Here is a 15,472-nt window from a genome sequence, read left to right on the forward strand (position 1 = left end):
GGTAACCCCGAGTGTGAATCGGGGTAGAAAAAAGTTACTGAAATCGGTAACTCCGAGTCACACTAGGAGTGGGTAAACCTATGGGAAGTAATAGTAAATACAGCCCTACCTGATCCGCTGGCGTCCTGCGTTGTCCATCACTGCGAACCCTATCTTCTTTCTCCGGCATCTTCTGTACACAGTGAGTCACCGGGAGAGTTCCCGGTGACGTCGGTGCATGTGTACGTTGCCGGCGGGGTGGGAAATTCAAAATCCATTTGTATTGCATTCAATACAAAATAACCTATTGAATGCAATACATTGGATTTCTTTGTGTACAAGCAGTACATTATATTTTCATGAACATTTATTTTACGGTATAATAAAATAATATGAGTATAATATTTATTTTTTTACATTTAAAAAAAATGAATAAAAAATATGTATTTTTTAAAATGTATTTCATTTATTATTTATACATGTATTTGTGTTTCAAACTTTATTATACTGCTTTTAGACAATATATTATACTGTAAAATACATTTTCATGAAAAACATTGTATTGCTTTTAGAGATAACCGGAAAGAAATGAACTGCTAGGGAGTTTAAAGCAAAGAAGTGGAATATTCTTGAATAGCCAAGTCAGTCACCTGATCTGAACCCAATTGAGCATGCATTTCACTTGTTGAAGAATAAATTTAGGACAGAACGGCCCACAATCAAACAGCAACTGAAAGCCCCTGCAGTAAAGGCCTGGCAGAGCATAAAAAGGAGGAAACCCAGCATCTGGTGATGGTCATGAGTTCAAGACTACAGGCTTTCATTGCCAGCAAAGGGTTTTCAACCAAGTATTAGAAGTGAACATTTTATTTTCAGCTTTTTTAATTGAACTGAAATGAAGTGATTGTGTTAAAAAAAAGGCTTTAGTTCCTCACATTTTTATGCAATCTTTTTGTTCAACCCACTGAATTAAAGCTGAAAGTCTGCAGTTCAACCAGTTAAAATTAATTGTGGTAATGTACAAAAGCAAAATTAGAAAAAAGTTGTCTCTGTCCAAATAATTATGGACCTAACTTGGGGGTCTATAACAGACTCCAATAATTAACTGTGCATTCTGCATACCCCTATGCAACCACACTCATAATGTCTCTTATTAACCTTATCACATGCTCTATCAACAATTTCTCCTTTCACATTCATTTTCAGATCACCTCTCACATATAAACAGACACCACCATCTTTTCGCTTTACTCTGTCTTTCCCAAAGAGAATATAGCCAGAAATCTTAACAGCTTAGTCATGTGAAGAACAAAGCCATGATTTGGCAATATCAAATAAGTCATAATGCTCGTCATTCATTAAGGTCTCCAACTCTCCTATTTTGTTTGCCTTTGAAAGACTTCTAGCATTGGTGAACAGACTCTTTAAACCATTACTACATTTACCAGCAGTGTTTGCCAAATTCTTTTGTTTTTCAGTACAATAAGTACTGTACACTCCAATGTTGTGTGTAACATGGGAAACTTCCTATATTTATCAAACACCTTTCTTCCAACTATCCCCAATCCACTCTTCATGGGTGACTGACCCCAGTCTGACGGTTCTGACATCTTATTTGACTATCCCACCCCATCTGTCCTAGTTTAAATATTCTTCCACGATTCCCATAAGTCTTTCCCCTAGCACAGCGGACACCCTTAAATTTAGGTGCAAACCATCTCTGGCATATAGGTTGTACCCCAATGAAAAGTCATCCTAGCGCTCTGGGAACCCTAATCCTTCTCTTACACCAGGACTTAAGCAATGCGCTTAGCTGTCTAAGATCCCGCTGCCTTTCCTGTGTTGCACATCGCCCAGGCAATATTCCAGAGAATACAACCTTGGAGGTCTTTCCATTCCTAGTTATTTAAACTGATTTTTAAGGATCCTCCATTATCCGGTCATTGGTTCCATTGGTCCAACATGAACCAAGACAGCTGGGTCATGCCCATTTCTACTTGATGGGCTGCTATCCCGCTGTTAGGGGTAGTAGTAACATCTAGGGCTCCCATGTCTGGGTTTGGCACCTGTACCATCTTCACATAATTTTGCAAATTTATTGGGGTGCTCAAACACAGGGCCCTACTTCCATTTCTGGGAGCCCCACCACTCCCTCTATATATAGTAAACCAGCTCCGGTATTTAACTCTCCACCACCAACCTCCACATCTATCCCAATAAAGCAGACCTGAACTCAAATTTTAAATTTACATAAAGAGGTAGACAACCCTTTTATATAAAGTAAATATAATATTCTGACATAGCCAGAAAATGGAAGAAGAAGGCTGAAAGTGGTGACGCCCAACACATCCTACGCATCGGGACAAAGGAGAATACCAGGACACTGCGGGACCCAATTAAGGACTTCTCCAGCATGGGATGAGGGTTCTGAGGAGTTAAAGGTAAGTATTTTTTTTTTTCAGTTTAGTTCTGTTTAAACTACCTCCTTAGTGAGCAGGAGACCCCTCCTAGGAACATCCAGTGATCTTAGTGTTGCAATGCACTCCTCCAGATCTATACTATGAGATTCTAAAAGGGTGACTTGCTCACATCTGTCACAGTGGTATTCACCTTGAAGCTGTTGCTTCATTTGTGTATTCATATGGGAGAGTGTGCACTGAAAAAAACCTTCAAGCTTGCTACCACTCATTTTGCAAGTTACAATGTATATTACGTTCAGTTTACAACTCCTGTGCTTTTTAACTTCACTTAGTTCAGAGCCACTTTGTTCACCAGCCAAAAGTGAGCAAGTTCAAAGTTGAGTTTACCTAGAACTTATATTGCCTGTGAACCCTTTACCACTCCTCCTACCTAGTGGCCTGAGAGAAAGGAATAAAAGCTTTTTAAAAAACTGACAGAAAAGAAGAAAGAGTTTTTAAAGACTAATAGAGACTGAGATGATAAAACACAAGATTCACAGACACCCAACAGTCAAATATCTCAAAAACGCTCTTGTGGGTTTTTTTTTTTTTTTTTAACTCTGCTTAGTTCAGGGCCATTTTGTTCACCAGCTAAAAGTGAGTGAAACGTGAGAAAAATTTTGAGAACGTTCTAAACATTCTAAATTAGATTTCAGCACTACATTGCACAGTTGGCTACGGAGTCCTCTTGTTTAATAATATTTCACTCTTTTGCTACACATCTCCATTCTCTATTACTGCATACAATGTTTTTTGATTGCCACTGACAAAATCAGATGTAGTAGAGCTGAGCAAAGTACTGGCAAAATCAGTTTCCATCTTGCTCAGGTGCACAATGCTAGTACTAGAGAGTCATTGTACCACTGTTTTTTGAGCAGCCATTGCCGTCCCAACAGAAAAAAAGGTCCAGGGGCAAGAGTAAGAGTATCTAGGGTATTAGAAGAAAAAAAAAAGGGTTAACAGTGAAAAGAAAGGAAAACTCGACTAATGGAAAACTAGGTATGAGTTTGAAGATAATGTAGCAAAAATACATAAAAGCAGTTTACTAGACAAGAAAAAACAGTTTGGTCTGGGTGAGCCTAGAGGTAACTAGGACCAGAATAGATATAGCCTAGAAACGTTGCATTATGAGGAAGATGTTTCTCAAGGTATTATGACTAAAATATAGGAGGTGGGGTGGATGCTTGAAAGTGCAATGCATATTTTTTAAGCATAAGGACTGCTTCAAATTTTTGTAGTGCGTAGCATAAAGGCACAGACTGTCAGAATATGGTACCACTTTAATCTATTCCCACCGATCAGTGCAATTTAACCATGACCACTGCTCACCACTGCATGCATAATTCTTTTTCCTGTTGTGCCCAATTCCCTTAATGACAACTGTTAAAATATCAGCCGAGGGAAGGCATACATTGTTTTGACATAAACAGACTGATTTTTTATGCTGTATTTTTAGAATCTTGATACCCAAATAAGGATCACCATATTTATGAAAGTGGAAACAGGCTTTGTTCCCTGACAATCAACTACAGGACAGCTGTACTGATATGTACACTAAATTGATGGTCTGACTGATATTTTATACATATGCTAGCTGTAGTAAAAATGCTAAAAAAGTAAGATTGGCAGTTTATTCATGAACTGGTAATCATTTATAAAAGTGGTGATCATGTCAGCTCAGGTATAAATGTGAAGATCACAATACTGACATTGCACTAAAAATTGCAACCCTTTTTGACTATCCAACAGATCACACATTTTTAAATTTATCAAGAGCAGAAAAGGATTGTGGAGCTGCAGGCGCCAACCTTTCACATATTTTCTTACTGGCTTAAACAGTGTGGCAGTTGATGCCTAGGTTCTAAGAACCAATGGCAATACAGAATCTGTCATTCATATGATGCCTAAGGCATACAAGTCTGCTTCCTATGGTGCATCATCAGTCTTGGAAGGAATGCATTAGGGGATATACAGAGGTGCTTGAAAGTATGTGAAATCTTTAAAATGTCCTACATTTTTATACAAATGTGACCTAAATCTAATCCTACATCATTCGATTCAAAAAAGTCCTAAAAAGTAGATGAAGAAACCTAGTTAAACAAAAATGATCTTATTTGGTCATGTATTTATTGAAAAAAAATGACCCAATAACATATCTGCGAAAAAGTAAGTGAACTGAGTTCTCTGTATTTGAACTCTGACGTGCCACATCCCCCCAGAAGACATTTTCGGAAAGAGAATCACCAAAGTCCAAGCATTTTTTATATTGAAAGACTTTTGAAGGCTCAAAATGTATGTCCAAGCTGCAAAAGAGAGGTGGAAGGGAGGGCCCAAAAAAAACAAGAGGGTCCAGCAGGCTATATTGCTGGTGTACAGGTAAGATCATTATGAATTTACATGGCTTTTCTGACCACTGATGCCAGAAATCTCCCTTATACATATCCAGAATATGTGGGTAAGGGTGAACACAGTAAGAGCTTCTGGGGCTAAAATAATAGGGAGAAATTCCTTCGGGTTTGGGAACCATAACAGTTAGAAATAAAAAAACTAAGAAGAACTAGATACATGATTTAAAGTTTTTGCAAAGGTCAAAAAACATCTGTACTCCCTTGAATTAAATAGTATTGTTGCACCCTTATGGTAGGGAGGCTTTTCTGAGGACCATACGCCTTGGCTATGAAAGAAATATTTGGCGAAGGGGACAGGGTTGCATTAGGAGGCTGGGTGTTACTCTTTTTGGTTAACAGGAGATTGTGGCCTCTGCATCCAACAAAAGAAAACAGATGAGCTAGATTGTCTCTCTCTCCAAAACAGAGGAGTTCAAGAGGTGTTTAGGAAAGAGAAATGAAGCTATGACACCTAACAGACAGGGCTGCTCCCCTCATCTTTCATATAGGTACTTACTGCAAACAGAGCAAAAACAGGAGGCTGATGTACCAACATCACCAGCTACTTCTGAGAAATCCCCCACATGCTTAAAAGTCAGACATGAGACTTCCGGTTCTGGCTCTGCATGTGCGGGTAACAGGAAACGAGGGCTCTGTGCGCTCGGAGGCATTTTCTTCATTATTCGCCGGCTAGAGACTCCTCATCTGCCTCCGCGGGTCAGTGAGCTTTACTGACTCGACCCGGATGGATACATTGGTAACCAAATTGGGCACCAGTGGATCTTCAGCTCCTGTCAAGCAATGGGACAGGACCCGTCCACCGCTATCCAAGATGGCTGACGACACCCAGGCAGTCCTCTTCATTTGCTGCGGATTTGCTGCGGACGTAAAAATGGCTAAAGCAGTGGCAGTCCTTCTTAAGCCCACTATACAAGAGGTAATCTATGCTGTTAAAGGGAAAGGAATAAAATATTTGCTTAAAGAGCTCAAAACGCACTTACTAGATAAAGTGCGGCGGAAACCAGAATTACCATCAACGAAGATGATTTAGTACAGGTCCGTATGCGTATAGCTACTATGGAAACACAAATCAACCTTGAAAATAGGTCACGACATAATAATTTGCGATTATTTGGCCTACCAGAACCTCCCCCCTAGCGGTAATCCTAACAGAATCTGGTAACCCCCCTAGCAGTAATCCAGTAAACACCCGAGTGTTACTCGGGGTGGATTTTACCAGCAAATAGCGGTAATCCCGAGTCATACTTGGGGTAGCTTTAACCCCAAAAAAAACCCACTTACCTTGGTCCGTGTCGTCCCCCGTCGTCCTGCTGGTCCCCGCAGGTCCTGGGGACACGTCTTCCTCCTTCGATCTCCAGGCGTGCAATGCAGAGTCAATCTCCGGGGTTTCCCGGTGATGTCGGTGCAGGCGGATCAACAAGAAATTCAAAATATTTTGTATTGGATTCAATACTAAATAGCTGTATTGAGTCCAATACAAAGAAATTTCCATATAATATATATATATAATAATATTTTATATATATATATATATATATATATATATATATATATATATATATAAATTATACATGCTATTGTACAGTTATTTTACATGTTTAACTATTTTTATTTTTTTTAAACAGATTTTTGTGTTTTTTATTTTTTTTTCATATTAAATTTATTAATAAATGTATTAAATATTAGACATATTTCAGTGAGTTATGCCTAAAAGTTTTAGCCTACAATGTAAAATAAATTTCCATGCAAAAAAATGTATCGCTTTTTGCATGGAAAATTGGACAGAATTAGAACGCTAGGGAAGTTAAATCAAGCCTTGCATCTGTGATTTGTGCCGACACGATTCCAGCAATACTGGGCCTTGACCATTCTTGCAAAGTTGAGAGAGCACATTGCTTAGGCACTATTCATGAAGATCAAAGGAGACCCAGACTAGTTATCATAAAATATCTGGATTATGCTGATAGCTCAGAGTTGAAAACAACGCACCCTTATGTTTGATGGAGCCAAACTCCTGTTGCGTGTGGACTACTTTGCTGAGGTCAACCACAAGCAAAAGCTTTTTCATCATGTTTTCTCCAACTTATTAAAACGAAAGATTAAATTCACGTTGGCATACCCAGCTACCTTACATCTTTAGGATTCACAAGGATCTAGACATTCTTTTAAAGCTGCAGAAGATGCCAAGGAATTTCTAGCCAAGCTGGCTTCTGAAGGAGAAATGGATGGGCGGAGCAGTACTATCTTTGGCACCTTGACCATTGCCTAGCAAAAGCAACTCCTCCTTGGATGATGTACCTTCCTCTCAACAGTCAAAATCCTACAGGGATGTGTTGGACAAAAAAATCCTTTGACACCAAGAAAGATAAAGTCCCTGGCAAGACCTGCTGAGGGGGACTTTTGTATTACTTTTCTTCCTCTACACCTACACTGCTATCGAGGACTCCTTGCTGGTTCCAGTATTTTTTTCTTTCAATTTAGAACTTTGACTTTATGCTCAATTTTTTTTCTTCTCTAGTCATTGACCTCCAAGTGCAAGCCCACCTTACAAACTTGCCTGAAGTTACTGGTAAATTTTGTATCTTCTGAATTTTTTTTTTATAAATATCCATGGAGAGAATGCGAGTGTCATTTCACTTTAATGTCTATCTACTGAATTTCTTGATTTCTCTTGTGGGTGGTAAAACCATTTGTGGATATATGGTTCTTCAGGACCTAATGTCGCCACTTGTTCAAATACGCATTGCAGTTGAGTTTTTTAGTGTCGTTACACCTACGGCTGGATTTTTCCAGCAGCTAACATGCTGAGTGGCCCAGGATCAAACTATTCATAAGATAATTGGTGGAGATTATAATTTAGTGATGTTCGATTGGGAAGATAGATGCAATGTGATAACTGGTGATACTTATCGAACGGGGCCCTCCCGTTTCCAGGTCCCTTTCTTTTGAACAATTTTGCAGAGACTATGAATCTCCAAGACATCTGGAGACAGTGGCACCCCTTAGATCGACAATATGCTTTTTTCTCCCCAGTCCATGGCACACAAGCTAGACTTGATTACCTATTTTGTACACCTTCCCTGGCCAACCTTGTTTCTGACGCTATTATACATACGATTGCCATTTCTGACCATGCCCCTAAAGAGCTGACGTTGTATACCACTGCTCCCAAGGAAGACCCTATATTTTGGAGGTTCCCTTCCTTTCTATATAAAGACCGGGCTTTTCATGCAGAGTTGAGGGCAGCCTGGAATAGTTATGTGGCTACCGATGGTCTGCACCGTGATAATCCATCCCTATTCTGGGAGGCAGGTAAAGCATGTCTACAGGAACAGATAATATCTTATGTTACAAAGCGTAGGAAACAGGCTATTGAAAATTATTTTCGAAACGCTCAGCAGCTACTCACGAATCAGCCCTCTTGAGTTACTAAAGAGGCCTTGACACTTGATGCAGGCATAGAGCACTATGAGCAATTTAGACAAGGGCATATTGATTGTAAATATCACAGATTTGGAAACAAATCTGGCAAAATGCTGGCGAACTAGGTAAGGCCACAATTAACCAATCAGGGGATACTGAACAAAACTGACCCTTGCCAGATTAATTTGTTGTTGGCAAACTTTTATACTCAATTATATGTAAAGCGTCTGGGAGGATCTATTATTGACACCCCTGAATTTACATTGGTACGTCTCCCCACGCTGGATCAGGAATGTTTAGATATTCCTAATGCACCTATCCAGGAATTAGAAATTATCAAACTATCATCAAAACTTTAGCCAATAAAAAAGCTCCAGGGCCCGATGGCTTCACAGCCAAATTTTTTAAGATGTTGGGAGAAGATTTTCTTCCAGACTTACACAAGTTGTATTCCCATATGTCGGAAAGTGGGTCTTATTTTTCTTTCAGTGCCCAGTCTTGTAATAAAGTGATCCCTAAAAAGGGCAGAGACCCTAAACAGCCTGAGTCTTATCGCCCAATTTCTTTGATCAACGTGGACACTAAGATTTTTTCAAAGATTTTAGATTTGCTACCTAATTTGATATTACCCAGGTGGTTGTTCGGGGGCATTCCGCTGTCACTAATATACATAAAGTGCTGGCGGCCTTGGAACATGCAAAGAGAAATTTGACCGATGATATTGCAATTGTGAGTGCTGATGCCGAGAAGGCTTTTGACAGTGTTAATGTTGAATAGCTCTTCTCAGTACACTTGGCCACAAGCTAGGGTCCACACTTCAGGTTTTTATCCTATAATATACCACTAGAAAGGGGGACCAGGAAGGGATGCCCCCTTTCTCATTATTTATTTTGGCCCTAGAACCATTGGTACGGTATTTAGAAGTGTCCCCAGATCATCATGGTCTGGTATTTGGTGATCGTGAGATAAAAACGTAATTCTTTGCAAATTAAATTCTGCTTTTCACCTCGGACCCGACCATGGATTCACCTTTTATACAAAAGATTTTCCAACAATTCGAGTGGTGGTCGGGTTTAAAGGTGAATGTAGATAGAAGTGAGGTGTTGGCCTTCACCCCGAGGAGGAAATAAAGTTGGAGCGAAACAGCCCTTTTCCTGATTGCCAGGGATTTCATAACGTATTTAGGGGTTAGAATAGGAAGACAACCTACCTCAAATTTATGATTTGAACTATGTTCCTTTGAACACGAAAATTAAAAGAGTTGGAATTATGGCACAATCATTCCCACTGTCTATGTTTGGGAGGATTCATTTGATAAAAATGAAGTCCTTTTCAAAACTTCTTTCCCCCTTTCAGACCATACCACTACTGCTGAGGCGACATGATGTACAAAGTTTGAATAAGTCATTTCCTAATATTTTTTGTCAGGGTAAATGTCCTCGTATATCCCTACAAATTATTCTCTAGAGAGGGCCATTGTTTCTCCCTGGGATCTTAGTACAATACTATAATGTAAATTGACTTTCCTTTCTCCACATCTGAAACACAATATATTATTAAGGGATACTATATTTGCTTGGAGAGAAGTGAGAAGAAAAATGGGATTGGCCTTTGGATTATCAAAATATTTTATTTTTGCAGGCAATCCTTTGTTCCTTCAGGGTATTACACAAGTGGTACTTCAACAATGGATCAATTTGGGGCTAGAGAGGGCAGGAGATCTTTTTGAATCTGACAGAGGAAGATTCCTCACCCTCACAGATTCATGTGGAAAGTTGTTTCTACAAGTTGCTACAGTACACTCTATATACTATCTAAAACTTGTAAATTATTTAAAATCATTGGTTGGAGAAACAATGCAGAGCCACTAAGACATACTCGTTATGATAATTTACTACAGCTGTCTGTCCCCACAATAACAGATTTATACAAATCTCCAAAGTGCTATATGGGTGGAACCGTGGATAACACAAATGTTTCCAGATGGAGAACTAATATGGATATAGAAGATGTGATGGATAAGATTCTCTAGGGATACCAAACAGTACGAAAAGCGATGATCAACAAGATTTAGAGGGAAATTCATTTTAAAATTACCCATAGGGCATACAAGGTGGTTAAATCCACTTTGGGTCGGGCACAGGACACCTATTTAGACTTTTCTTGTCAAAAATGCTAAGCCTCCTCAGCGACACTTACACATTGTTTGTGGAAATGCCCCCTAATATACACTACTGGCAAAGGGTGTTACAGTATGTTCATTCTGTTACGGGAATTTTTGTCCGGGCTAATGCGGTGCTATGTGTGTTTGGTTCCAGAGATGAATTCCCTGATCTTGTTTTTAGATTTTTAGATTACTACAGGGAGGACATCGGTCTGCCTCTTGCATCAGCACAAGCTTTAATGGAGACATGGACTGATTCATTGCCGTCTAAACTTGATATAGTTATTCGTGCTGTAAATCTGTGTTCTTTAATGAAATAATTGAAGCAGAGATGCAAGATGACAAATTTATTGATAAGTTTCTGTCACAGTGGTACCCCTTTATGCAACAGTCTTTCTCAGCTACCCAAGTGTTGGAGATATTGATGCCCTTTAATCAGTCAAGGTGGTACATACTAAATATTGTTTAATATAGTTTAAAATATGCATGGAAGTGTTTTATTTTGGATTCACTCCTATTCTAGTTTGTTTAAAATACCTTTCTACATTAATGTTTATACAAATTAGTGATACTGTAATGTTTTCTTTGCTGTTGAACAGTTCATGTGTCAAACAAGATGTATATTGTGTTCTTATCTGAGTTTTATACATTTACTGACCTGTCCTTTCCCCGATTTCTGTTTTTATGTTATTTATGATTTATTGTTCTGTTTTTTTCTTTGTTTTCTTTTTGCTTTGATCAGGACTTTGTATTTGTTTGTATTTGTTTCTATTGCTAATTTCTCAATAAAAAAAATTTCAAAAAACAGACATGGTGGGACCACAATAGCTTAACAGCAATACCAAGCTAAAAGTTTGTACTTATTCCCAACAGAGTGGGTGCTGCATCACTCTATAAGGTTAAATATACATCCCAAATAATGAGACAATTTAAAAAATACCTTCTAAAACAGTTATGGTGGCACAGTAAACATGTCTACAGAGATACAATAAATATACTGGCACAAACCGAAACATATAGTACTTTACTGACTCAGCTAGAAACGTGTTCACAGTCACAGTTTACCATACCAACATAACCAGAAATATGTCCACAGTGTTACATTAGTGATCAGAAAGACATGGTTACAACTTGAAACACAACTGCAGAGACATGGTACCATAATAACACAACCTGCAACAAGTATAGGCTAACACGATTAGTATCCTACTGATATGACTAAGCAAGCATCTATACTACTGATCCCCCTGACGGCATTTCCGTGTGTTATATAATCCTTGTGCTTAAACAATTTCAATGCTTGTTATAGGAATATAATCTTTTTTAAAATACAGATAATACATACTTCTACTGAGTAACAAATACTGCTGGTGTCAGAAATACCTCAGCATTTATATCCACATATCCCAAACACCTTAATCCAATCACTATGGAATGTGATACTGCAGATGTTGATTGTCCAAGATACAAAAGGTATGAACCAGCTTGTTCTGTTAGCATATTTATATGAGGTTTGCATTTGTGTTGAACCTTTGATTTATATGACTGAAGTTACAATTTGTTTTCAAAATGTCCCTGTACAGATGTTAAAACAGCATAGTAGGTGGAAACTCAAATGAACAACAACACATATTACATTGTGTCAATATTTATTTTAAAATGTCAAATGCGAGGGGAGTGGCCTGCACTAAGCTAAGATGGCTGCCTAATCACAGTGCTCTGTTTGGTGTTCTGGTATTAGGCGAGTACACAGTAGCCCCCCAAATATTACAGCCTGTCTGGCTCGTCAGACTCCCTGCTCCCCCACAGTGTCAAGGAGACCTATAGTAAAGCTACCACAGGCTCCAAATTCATCAAGCTCCTAACACTTAAGATGGCACCTGCAGTCCTCACACTGTCAGAGCTCTTGTCACGGAGTTGCCTCCTCCAGCCGTGACAGCAGTGGATCACCTATATCTTCACATGTCTCTCACAACAGCTCTAGTGAATATTCCACTTCTTCTACTCCCTCTACTCTCAACCCAGCCAAGCTAAAATGGAAACATATGGAGCCTCAGGTAGAACAGCAGCAGTCTGTCACTTACATGACATATCCTCAACGGTCACACATGAATGCTCGCACTCAACTGGAAAACTTTCCTGCGTCTAACCAAAATATATATGAGCACACCCCAAAAGCAAAGCTAGTTACACTCCAGTTAGTTACATATTACGTTAGTTACCCTACACATTACCTACGCATCTCTTACACATAGATGCAGCAATTCAAGGCCTAAGTAATAGGGTCAACCCCGTAGAGTTTAAAATGACAAAATTTTCAACAGTGCATACATTTTAACAGTGCATCAACTAGTGGATTCCTACACTGACCACAATACTCAGACAGGGCTCACTGTATACCTAGGCCTGCTTCCTGGTAATATACCCAGAGATATCCTTGCAAGGATCCATTTTAGCATGCTAAAGAACAGACAATGAGGGTAGCAAGACCACCCCTAGCACACACGCACGCGCACACACACACACACAACCACCCGATATGGCTAATACTTCTCTCTATGTGGATTTATCTAAACACTCTCTCCAGATTCATAAAAAATTTTCTCCATTCACTGCAGTCCTCGGTGCTCACAATGTCTTATACAGATGGGGATAACCTACCAAACGTCCTATTTTGTAGCAAGGAAAGACATTTCCAGTGCTGTCTACAGATACTAACAAAAATTATTTACAAAATGGGGTCTCCTATTTCCTGGCTCTCCAGAAATGAAAGTTCCACCCAATCACCTTTCTTTAGGCTGGACATGAATTGCACACCTTCCTTATGTTTCCTCCTAGTACGTTCTGTCAGACAGTTTATTATCCTTATTTATTATTCTTCACTGGTTTAAAGACGACCCTTGGATTAGAACTTTTCAGCTTATATCTGCCGGCAACAATTAACAATATAATACAGACCCCTTTAGAGTAATAATTAGCCGGGCCACATCCCAGATTTAGAACTACAAACACGTTTTTGGTTAAATAACCAGATAACGAGACTTTAAAGATCCAATCAGCAAATTCTTCATAACCATCTAAAAATCTAAAACTTACTTTATTCTGAGTCACATTCTAAAATACATCACAATAGAACATATAAAAACATTATTAGCACCAATATAGATCTCCTTCTGGAAACTCTCCAAAGCAAGGTTTTCCAATCACTCATCACATTTGACAGAGTCTTAGTCCGCTTCCTCAGGAAGGGGAGATCTAAAATTTCAACAAGAATTCATGTTACAAATACATTCATACGTTAATAAAAAAATATACATCAATCTTTATACATTATCCAAATTATAAGAATTCACCAATTGATATTTTGTAAAGTAAACAAATCACAACATAAATACAAAAAAATGTTTTTGGAAATTACATATTTCTATTGGGTGCAAGTTGTCAATTACAGGTCTTTCTCTCATAGAATGTTAATTAGGATGTGGCAGGAACAAGATGGGAAACAAGGTGGTAACTTCATGATGCACCTTTTATCAATCATGATTTAAAAGAAGGGTGTGTTTAGTCAATTCATTGGGTTATTTAGATTAGAAATCATCATTAATTAATCCCATTATCTGATTTTATTATAATTACTACATAATTTAAATATAAGTTAAATGTATAAAATTAAATATTTAGTAAATAGTGCCCATTCAAATTAATTCTAAAATGTATCAATTAAATCAATTAAAGTGATTACCCTTAGTTAATACAGTATTAGATTTTTTTGGTAAAACTCATCTTCAGTGAATGTGCTTACCCTAAATTGATAAAATTTATTCCAAAACCCTTGTACTATAGTAAAATTGTGTCTTCCATTGTTTGCAAAACACCCTTATAAATACCCTAGTCATGTAGAATAACTCACCAGGTAGAATTAATTCAATGAATTGACCCCTGGATAATCTAAGAATATTGGTATATAAATTCACAAAAGATGGTATACAACAAACACCTTATCTATCAAGTATAGCATCCTTGTAAGGCTTACTTACATTTTGCAGGAAATAGTTTACATTGATTTTTCATATAGCATATTCAAATGTCCGCCTGAGAGAGAAGATACTTACCTCCTTCTGCCTATCCTTAAATGACGGCGTTCCACATGGGGGAACACCCAGGTCTGACGAGCTGGAAGTGTCCACCCCACGTCGGGCAGGCTTCAAACACAGAACGAAGTCATGTTGCCCTGGAAAGTTGGTTATGCAGGGAGTGTTTTCATAGACATTATTCTGGTGTTTACATAAGCATAATCATTTCTATACATATTCAATGGAGCCATCAATACAACAATGGAACAAGAATATTAGTATTTACACTGAATGTTACAATGTATAATGTAATACTTATTACGAAATTGATGGATAAATTAAGCATTTAACCCAGTATTACTTAATATTCATATAATTCAATAAATCATATTACATATTCTAGCATCATGACTTAATACAATTGATTACAGTAAATCCCCACAAAAAAAAAAAATCCAGACCCACCACCAACACTAGGTCTCTTTGAAATCAATCTACATATTTAATAAACCCCTACTACTCTTGCTATAGGATACCTAGTTTATCTCACAGGAATGGTTAAAGTTTCATTAAGTCCCTAATATTGTGTTGCATTTAAATTAAAAATCCACCTTGCTTCTCTGTGCAAGAGGACTTTCTCCCAGTCTCCTCCTCTGGGGTCTGGCAGGATTTGTTCCAGGGTCATAAATTTTACTTCGTTCTTATTGAAATTATGGTGTGTGGCAAAATGTAAACTTAGTGGGGTTTTTATTATTATTATTTTTTTTTTCCATTAGTAATGGCATAGATATGCTCATATATTCTTCTTCTAGTTTGCCATTTGGGAAACAAATGTAATATAAAAAATTCAAAATTGGTTTTCTCAGGTTTACTTCAGATTCCGTAGTGGGTAAGAGTTCTGGATCATAAGGATCATCTATATTACTCTCCTCCCATAGTTGCATAAGAGTTTTAAGTGTCCTATAA

General features: G+C 38.1%; 1 protein-coding gene across 2 annotated transcripts in view; it reads right to left on the minus strand.

Moving 5' to 3' along the window:
• Nucleotides 1-15,472, minus strand: part of SCAI (suppressor of cancer cell invasion) — a 344,415-nt gene that overhangs the window by 77,136 nt on the left and 251,807 nt on the right. The window lies entirely within an intron of this gene.

This window comes from Pyxicephalus adspersus, chromosome Z (genome assembly GCF_032062135.1).
Source record: "Pyxicephalus adspersus chromosome Z, UCB_Pads_2.0, whole genome shotgun sequence".
Classification (NCBI taxonomy): domain Eukaryota; kingdom Metazoa; phylum Chordata; class Amphibia; order Anura; family Pyxicephalidae; genus Pyxicephalus; species Pyxicephalus adspersus.